This window comes from Dicentrarchus labrax, unplaced genomic scaffold (assembly GCF_905237075.1).
Source record: "Dicentrarchus labrax unplaced genomic scaffold, dlabrax2021, whole genome shotgun sequence".
Classification (NCBI taxonomy): Eukaryota; Metazoa; Chordata; class Actinopteri; family Moronidae; genus Dicentrarchus; species Dicentrarchus labrax.
This window is the reverse complement of record NW_026136720.1, coordinates 12,110,376-12,120,279: the sequence shown is the minus strand read 5'-3', so window position 1 is coordinate 12,120,279 and position 9,904 is coordinate 12,110,376. Positions and strand designations below refer to the sequence as shown.

Below are 9,904 nucleotides of genomic sequence, written 5' to 3'. Positions count from 1 at the left end.
TTTTTTGAATTCGCCGGTCATGTTGCCTTTTTAATTCCCTTTTTCGTTTTTTTGGCGACGAGGATTTTCCTTCTCCTGTGGTCGGCATAAGTATGATCCTCCATTATTAACTAAAGTGCAGTGCAGACTTTTAAATGTGCCGGGGCAGTGACAAGCTATCTCACTGATTTCCTTCTTCATTATAGCTGGTTTCAGTCACGTGACGCTGGCTCTGAACGAAAACGCGTTGTGGATTGGCTAGACAGGTAGGCTAGTGCGTTATGTCCCTCTCGGCGATTATAGTTTTTCAAAATGGCGGAACGACATGGAAGCCTCCATGGACTTGCCCCTCCAATGTAAATACAGATAAGAAATTCTTCGCTTACGAGGTTAAGTCAGATCATTGGCAGAGGTAATTTTACACCAATGAGGACACATTTATGAATGAAGACATTGATTTTAGCTAATAAAATACTTAAAACACTACACAATGTCCCTTTAAAGAGACGTGTACAAAATCAACAGGGATTGTATATACTAAATAGATGCTATATTCATGTTCAAACACAGTATCATCATAGGTACATCTATTATCATTGCATTCGTATACTAAATCTTACAATATACAATATGTGTCTCATTTAAAGCAATGAACTACTGACACTGACATACATTTCTATGTTACTGTCAGTGGGCCGATGCTAAACCTGTCCTGTAATTTCATTTCTCTGAATTACAGACTTTCTTTAAATGCTGTGAAAGTGAGTTGTTTTTGACACAGTAGAAAATATATTATTATGGTTGAGCTCAAAGAATTTTTGATTATAAATGTGCCTTATTTGTCTGAGGTCACAAACTGGCACTGGTGCCACTGGTGCAATAAGATCCATGTGTTGATTCTTAACCCCGGCCTTTTCTGTTTAGAGTTCCTGTGTTCATCTGGGTTAATATGGTTTCCTCCCACTCTCCAGAGAGCCATCAGCAGGTCACATTCAGTGCTGCCAATTCATAGCAACACATTGTTTAAAGTGGAAAGTAGTAGTGTTTTAACCATCCAGTTATAACTGCAGCTGAATGCAGATATGTGTCCTGGTAGTTCTGAGAAAACACCACAAAGTTAAATGTAAATGTGTTTAAAGGTGGAACATGGGCTCCATAGTGCACTGATGACCCTGTTTATATAGGCCCACATCACTGCTCATCATCCAGTGGAATTGGTTTTCACCCCCAACACACCCACCAAAGGAGAACGAATGTAACTTAAAGGAACCATTTTGAATGCCATATATCTTTATATGAATTTGGTGATTTTTGTGTCTCCATCACAGTCGTGGGAGGTTGGATTCTGTCCCAGCACACACTGGACAAAAGAGAGAATATATACTGGACAGGTTAACGGATATGGCTGTTTATTTCATTACCACTATGCAGCTAATACACATTTGTCTTTCGTTATTAATCATGTAGTGATGTGAATAAAGATGCTTTTTTTGAACTATGACAAAGTTGTGCGCCTTGAATTTTGGGGGGATTCCATTCCCTCTCTTGTTGACATAACTCTGAGGCTGCTGCAAACCATTGTGCTCTGAGAGGAAACATATTCCGTCCTTAGATTGGGGTGCTATTTTTACAAGTAGTCAACAGACTGGTAGAGAGACTCAGTTTTGAGTTCAAGAATAAGCCTTTACTAAAACACATTTTTGAAACTCAAACTACTTGGCACCATTACATATTAGAATATTAGAGCTGATATATAGATCTAATATAGTTATAATTGTTACATCACTAGAATTAGTACAAACCATTGTACAAATATAAAATTACGTGCGATAGATGTATTCAAAACATGTATTAAACATAGTCAGTTTTCTATTCAATATAATGACAGCAGATTTTGAGATGACCTGTTAGCAAATATTTCCATTCCATCTGATTCCATTTCAGTCTTTTTCAATTCAATCTAGGGGTTGTTTAATTTCAGTTTCATATCCACAAGAGCTTTGCTACCCCTTCTCTGTAGTTCAGGGCCTCCTTTAGAAATAGAACATAATACCCAGAACATACATCGTTTTAGAAGAAGAGCTCTTCATCCCTGGATGTGGCATTGAAATAGTAAATGCAAATCCACTAAAATGGTTACTCCTCAGGAGTGCGATCCAGCAGGGATGACAACATAAACAATGGTGCAGATAGTTGTTCAAACCAGCTGCACATTGCTATTGTTAGGATTAGCGTGGTAATCTCGGGGCTGGAAAAGCTCACAGTAGAGACACCTGATCAGCCAGGGTGGATAAGTATTTGTTCCTCTTTTATTTCAGACAAATACTACAAACGGCGTACCTCCATACTATGACGGACATCTAGGTTGTTGAAGCTGAAAATAGAGAATAAAACATAGGAGAAGTATTAGCAAGATAGAAAATTACGAGCGAGACAATGAAGAGGAGGACTATAACCAGGCAAAGAAAAGAAGGAAGGAAAATATAAAGGAAGAGTAAAGAGAGCAAAATGAGAGCTTGTGTTTGTCTGGATGGGCAGAAGGCCTGCAGAGCTTGGCAGGAGTCCTGCTTCTGACAGCAGCTGCGGCCTCAGTTTTATATCTTAAGGTGGTGCCTTGACTCAACACCAGCCTTTCTATCTCCAGCTCTCATGTTTTCAATCAGAGGGGACCATAAATTATTGTCAGCAGTAATCACAGCTGTCCATTGTGGGCCTGCTGAGGGGTCCCAGCCTGTCCTGGTGCATCAAGTCACACTGGATCATGGCACCTCTGATACAGGCAGTCGGGAGGACCTGCAAGCGGGGTAAGACACAACACAAAAGTTTAAAAGAGGTGCTGTTTATCCTCACATAAGATCCTGAAGCAAATGAAAATGATCTGCCAGATCAGGCGATTGAGATGTGACTTAAAGGAATAGTCAATTCAGTTATGATATATCAACATCACTTTCTTCAGACTCTATATATAGGTCTGCCTTCATCTTTCTACAGCTCCATAAAACATTTCCAAACACCATGCACCTTGGCAAGGGACATTTTGGACTTTTGGCCAATGCTAAATTCTGTGTTATCCCTGTTATCTTCAGTAGTTAGTTAGTTAGTAGGATAAAGACCAGATGAAAATTCCTGCATGTTTATTTTTTTATTTATTTATTTATTTTCTTCAGCGGAGTTTTGATGACAAGGGGGCGAGCTGTTAACTCCTGAATATTACATTTCGGGTGAACAATTCCTTTTATTCTGTAACATTGGAAAGCAGCACAAAATGACAGACTGTACATCTGTGATCAAACATGATTATTAATTGTTGCATTCTTTTAAAAAGATGTGGTTCCATTTCATTCTAACCCTGAATGAAACGGGAGACTGCCTGTTAGATTTTCACTAAATGCTGGCACAGCTCTCCTCCACAAAGTCGTAAAGCAGACAAAGTGGGTTTCCCCTCTTTCTTCTGTCCGCAAAATTCATCAGGCTCCTTTGGCAAGCTGCCCGGGTAATCGTGGCACGGTCTGTGTTTTTCACGACAGCACTGTTATTTTGCTGTGAAAACTCTCAGCATGGGGTGGCACACCCACCTCTGGCAAGACACTGCTGTCAGAGCTGATCAGCAGAGAGCAGCCTTCCCTTTCAATTAGCCGTGTCTGTCTAAGAACAGGGCCAGGAGCACCAGCACACAGCCACACAGGCACCCAGCGAAGGAACAGCAAGGAGAGCAGGTGGGAGGAGAGGGGAGAGCTGGAGAAGTAAGCCCCAAAACTCCAAACAGGGACTGAAATACCCTCCACTGCTGTGTGCTAAGTCCCTCTGTACCAGAAAGGGCTCTGCCATGGCACGTCACAGTAAACACAGGCAGGCTCCATGGAAACACGGCCATTTGGCAGAAAAGCATGGGATGAGATATGGCACCAATGAGGCAGATAATTCCCTGAATAACTATATCTTCCCCCTCATGTGCTATCACAGTAATGAAGAGTGAGTGTGCATGTGTGTGAAAGAGAGAGGGAAAAAAAAGGCAAGCAGCGAAACAGCCATGTCAAATGTTAACCATGGAGTTCCTTAAGAAACAACACACCACAATTTACACAGCACTAATCAAGACACAAATTAGAGGTTGTTTGGGGAGCTTATGAACAATGTTGAAGGGCCTTGAGGAGGAGCGCTGGGAGTGAAAAGAGAAAGGGTGGCAGCCATGCCCCTAGGTTGTTTATTACAAATGCCACATCCAGGTGGGATTTGCAGAGTTGCACCCTAGCCAGCATCTTTCTCTCAGTGGAAAGAGCCTGAGGTGGAGGATGGTAAACATGGGCAGCTGTAACACAGGCACAAGTGTCCCTGTGGGCTCAGCTGGGGCTTTTCAATGGATACATTTCAACTGCTAGGAGAAAGTAATGTATCGATAACCTTATCAAGTCTATGGACCTTCTTAGCATTCAGAATACTACAAGCTGATTCAGTTCAGCAAATTTCAAACAGCATACTACCAACATAGTGCAGTCAAAGCAGATCCAACCCCCCTAAGTAAGTCTGACTGGATGGAGAACTTACTTCAAAGGCCTGTCTCAGTTTAAAGCAAAGCACAATCTCAACACCTTGAGCCTTTTCTTCCTGTTTCAGTGTTCACTTCACCAAAGCCAAGTGTGCTGAATAAAAGCAGGCAATGAGAAGGCGGAGGGAAGAGAAGGACTGCCTGGTATCCTGCTCCAATTTTCCGAGCTCATTTTCCCCTAACAGTTGAAGAGATGCTCTATTGTAATGAGTATCATGTGTTTAAAGCTGTTGTAGAGAGCCAATGTACCTATAAAACCAGCAGCTCTGACACCAGCAGACTGGAACCTGGAAAAGCCATCACTGAGTAGAGCGTGTAAAACTTCAATGTGAGTATATTAAAGTGTTTGTCACGCTTGTCATTATTTTATTGCCACCTCCCATTACAGAATACAATTAAAGCAAAAATCTTGTTGTTGACAAAACTCACGACAAAAAAAACAAGGTCCATTTAGTAGTTCTGGACCTGTCAATCATATGATCTACATCACTAGATGGAGTTGGCCCAGTTGTCATAGTATTGTAGATACTTGAATTTCCATTTTCTCTGAGCACTTTTAAACCAACATGAACAAGAAGTGTTCAGAAAAAAGGTAAATTTGATCATGTAGAGTAACTTTTCTGTCAACTGCTGTTTCCAGGGCAATAATGGAATCTTTAAGGTGCATCTTGTATTAATGAGAGATAGTTGTAGCACTAGTCTCTTAATGCACTGTAACAAATGCAGACTACAGCCATCAGTCTCAGTGTATACAAATTGCCCCGGAAGCTTGTACATTTTTGTTTTTCATGTTAAAGCCACTACAGGGAACAAGATAGGACATTATTATGTTGTGAATTGATGAGAATGTGAGATACTTCAGTGATGCTATTAGCAGTGTGAAAGTAATTCTATTAGTAGTGCAATGTAATACCACAGAGCAAATCTAATAAGTTATTATCAATGTCACAGCAAACAGACAGTGTTATGATTGTTAAGTGGCACAGATGACTCTGTATGAGCTTTTTTTTTTCATTATAGACTGGACTCAGTGTTTTAGCACACTTTCAAGCAGTGCCAAACTCCAAAAATCCAGCTGCTGTCTCATATCTCTGGTTCCATATGCATCCTGTACAATCCATATGTAACTGAGGATATGACTCTATCTCTTTGTTCTTTTGCCATTCACAAAATATCAATACGACATTTGGTGGATATTTATTTCGTCCTTATTTGACCAAACCTATGATGATGATATGGTTTGACTTTTATGGCTGAGGACTAAAAACTTATATACGTATTTCCAATGTTGTTGATTGATGATACAGAACAAACATCTAATCTATCTTTGCGTAAATAGACTACTTTACGGTCATCCATCTGTGTGTCACATGAGCTAAGGTTTTGGTAGAAGCTCGATATATGAAAGTCTAGATTTAAGTTCAAGTGTGTTGATGAGATTTTTACTTCATAAAACAACTTATGCATTTCTGTTTGAGCATTTTGTAGCTGCTACTTCAGCTGTGCATGACACTCTTACAGGGATGAAAAGGAAATTTGCGAGTGGACGCACACTTGAAAGAAAATATAAGAATTTTGGAAAGGAGAAGCTGTACTGACTCTAAGTACAGAGGGAAGGACAACATCTTCTCTCACCTTTCCAGCTGATGTGTGGGATGGGGGCCCCTTTGGTGAGCGTTGTTGTCAGCCGAGACAAACTGCAGCTCCTGGGAGTGCCCCAGATCTGACAGAAACCTCCCCCTCCATCAGTCACGTCATCTGAGTCAGTGAAGGAGTCTGCGCCCTGCTCGCGGTCACACTAACCAGGAGACACAAGCTGTTCCTCTCCAGGTGCTCATTAATGCACTTGTCCTTGATACCTCCACCATACAACAACACAAAGACAAACACATGCCTGCCGTGTTCTAATTACACTTGCTGCGCACACACTCAAAAGGATGTGCATCATGCATTTCACTAAGAGACTTGTAAATGTCAAACAACAGCAGACACCCCTTTACTTCCCCCTCCTGCTGTTGCTGTTCTTGTCTTTTTATTTTTGGAGGGGGGGTAACACAGTGATAGGGACCGTTGTTGTGAAGCAGAAAGAGACAGAGCAAATGTAGTGCTATGTAAAGATAGTTTGAGCCTTTGAAGTGGGGGACGTTGGGGACAGCTGATAGAGAGAGCCAGCACTAGAGTGGAGAGCTGGGCTGGAGAAATTCATCAAGCTTTCTCTGCAATTAGCATATGGGTCTAATTATCATATGAAACCAATCCTCCATAACCAGACTCTGCCTACAATATAACTTCCTATCCTTCCACATTATCACCCAGCCTACTGAAAAATGGCGAGCATGGTTGACCCCAGCATTGTCTTCTCCGAGGCTTGCTTGAATAACTACCATACCTTCAATGTTCCTTTTTCCATTATGCAGTTAAGCCAGACAGTTAATTATCCAGGAGCAGGGAGGCCGGGTCTCTTTGCTGGCTGCGATAACGATATGCTTTGCTGGGCAGAGAATGAAGAGGGCCAGCCCACAGGGAGCCGTGCTGATGTCAGGCAATCTTTCAAAAAAGGCCCAGGCAATTAGATGCACCAGTGCTACTAGGGATGACTAGTGTTATTGAGGATACTGGCTAGCTTCTCTAATGGGGGTATTTAGGGCAATTATGATAAAGATGTCAGGGCGACCTCCCCGCGACGGCTGCTTTTACAAGGGGTGCTTCTAAGTGCAAGATCACAGAGCAGAAATAAGGAGTGACTAAAGATGTGGCCAGTCCCGTGTGGAACTCTTGCCACCAGCAGAACTGCACTTAAGACTCGTCTCATGTGGAAAATACTGTCTAGAGGTGCTAAATGGGCTAATCTGCCCTCACAGTTGTGTTTTTATGGGAATTTTGAAGTCTATTATGACAGTCTCAAGAAAATAAACACTCCAGTGCTCAATTAAAGAGTAAAGCCTGGCTGATTTGTTTCCATTTAGCATCATAGATTCAGCACATCTGGCCCGGGGAGAGATCGGAGTACTGTTATTATTTAATGGACGAGGGAAGCTGACCATCTGTAAGGTAGCAGAGCCCCACAAAGGGGCCTTTCATGTGGCTACTGTTGTACACCGCTTGTGTCTGAATTGTTTCCATACACGCGTTTACCTCAGTCATCACCTTTCCACCACTGGCATCCACCACCTCACATCAAAGTTACAGCTCAGGGACATAACCAAGAGCTACTGGTCACCGCACACACCTATAACCAGCAAGCCCAATTGCAATGTTAGCATATGCCATCCACATGGCTGGCATGACACTAAACACACACTGACTAATGTTTGAAGTAAGTTCAAACAGGCAAAAGCAGAGGAAAAGTGCAACGTGGAAGCAGCATGTATCCTCTTTCCTCCTTTAAAACAGCCAAACAGCTGGTCATGTTCTTACAAAGTGCTCAGTACATTTCCATGATTGTTTTTATACCATGTCTGTGGATAATGCACCATGATATCCCTCTCTCTGTAATAACCTCTCTGAATAGATATTAGACAGTCAGGAAACAGCAACCCTACTATCCAGATGGAGAAAAGCTCTTCAGTGAAGCACATTCCAAATGTAAGTGTTTCTTTCTGTTGTAGTTCATGGAACAGAGCCATACACTATTCAGGAGAGACTGAGGAGATTAGATATGAAGTTCAATACAATAAAACCCTTGAAGTACATGAGCCTCTCATTATAATACTGTAATGAAGGAGTGCTGCTCGAGAAAATTAAGCAGACAAGAGAAATGTAAAGCTTAATAAACCCAAAAATCGTGGTTTTTAGCATGGTAGCAGCATGGCTCTACGGATGGCAGCATTGGTCCATCACTTTGGTCCAGACTGAAATATCTCAACTACCACATGGATTACCATGTGCAGACATGGCATGATTCAGTGGGATGAATCCTACTGACTCTGGTAATCCCCTGAATTTATTACTAATGTCACCAGTTGGTAATTTTAGTAAAATGTTTCAACAACTATTGGATGGATTGTCATGAAATTTGGTGCCGACATTCCTGTCCCCCTCAGAATAAATTGTAAAGAAGTATTATAACTTGTAATAACTTTGAGCCCCTAACTTTTCATCTAGTGCCGGAGCCTCAGTTGCACTTTGTGTTTGGCGCTTATTATCAAATTAGCTAAATCAACATGGTGAATATGGTAAATGTTCTGAATTTCCCCATGTGACATTCAATAGCTGCATGCTGTAATTGTATGGCTATAAACATGCTGACATCTGTGTCTAAGTTCAGCCTCATAAAGCTGCTAGCATGTTTAAAAATTGCTGTAACTTACTGATACTATTTCAGATTTGTCCATCATTTTCAATTATACGTCCCCTCTGTTGCGAGTATTACATTAATTTATGGTATGTGAGTTATGACCCTGAAAGTACCAAAACAATCTATAAAACATCTGTATCTTTTTCCTGTGTAATGAAAGATGACCATAATAGGGTTAAACAGCCCTCATTCAGCTTAAATAATATGTCCTCCCATGGCCTGGTTCTCTCTTTTTCCTAATTCACCCACAATAATTTTTCATCTCACATTGGCTTCTTTTCATCATTTGTCTTTACTCCTTCGACAAAATGCTACCAAAGCATTCCAACATCATAAGCAAATGGGCATGGGGGCCTCTCTGAAATACTAGCCAATCAATCAGGCTGGGTTTGCCCTTCTGGAGCAACAAGCCCCCATCCTACCCAGCCATCAGTCATGCCCCACCTCTGGTTGTCCTCTTGCCTATTTTCACACCATCTCTTTCACACCACAGCTAACGCGATGACTTATTATGTTTTCCAACTTGATTCCCCTTGATGTTTGCTCTCTAACTCTCTTGCTGCCTGTGAGTTACAATCCCGCCTGTCGATTTTCCATCACGATAGCTGGAGAATAAGCTCCAAATGTTTGGCAGAGTGTCAAAGGCAAGCAGAAGGAACCTGGAGAGAGAAGAGACTGGGTTGAATTTTGATCTTCTGGCTGTTTACCTTAATGAATAATATGTATCATGAAAAGGAATATCGGTTTGTTTTGAATACCTCCAGAGGGGTTTCTGACTGTTGTACAGTCACGACATTATCTTTGCTTGATGAGTTAAAAGTTTCCATGCACTATTCTGCACAAGGTCAGTTAAAAAAAGGAGAGGATGTTAAAGAGCTTTCCATGACAAATTGCCACTTGTGCAAATAAAATTTATAATGTCAGTACTGTGTGGGGGTGTATTGTCTTCTTTGGGGGAAAGGGCCTCACCCCAGAGTAATAAAAATGAAACAAAAGTCAAAGCTTTTCCCAAAAGGGTGCAACATATGCCTGTACTGTATAAGGTCACCTTTAAGGCTGCTTTGCTGCACCGTGCACACAAC

The 9,904-nt window shown here is 41.5% G+C and overlaps 1 long non-coding RNA gene across 1 annotated transcript; it reads right to left on the bottom strand.

The window, feature by feature from the left end:
* LOC127353376 (uncharacterized) lies at positions 1-6,538 on the bottom strand. The gene is made up of 2 exons (XR_007881278.1): positions 6,161-6,538; positions 1-2,772 (listed from the first exon to the last, which is right to left on the bottom strand). It is a non-coding gene; the product is annotated as an uncharacterized LOC127353376 (long non-coding RNA).
* Positions 6,539-9,904: the final 3,366 nt, after the last annotated feature.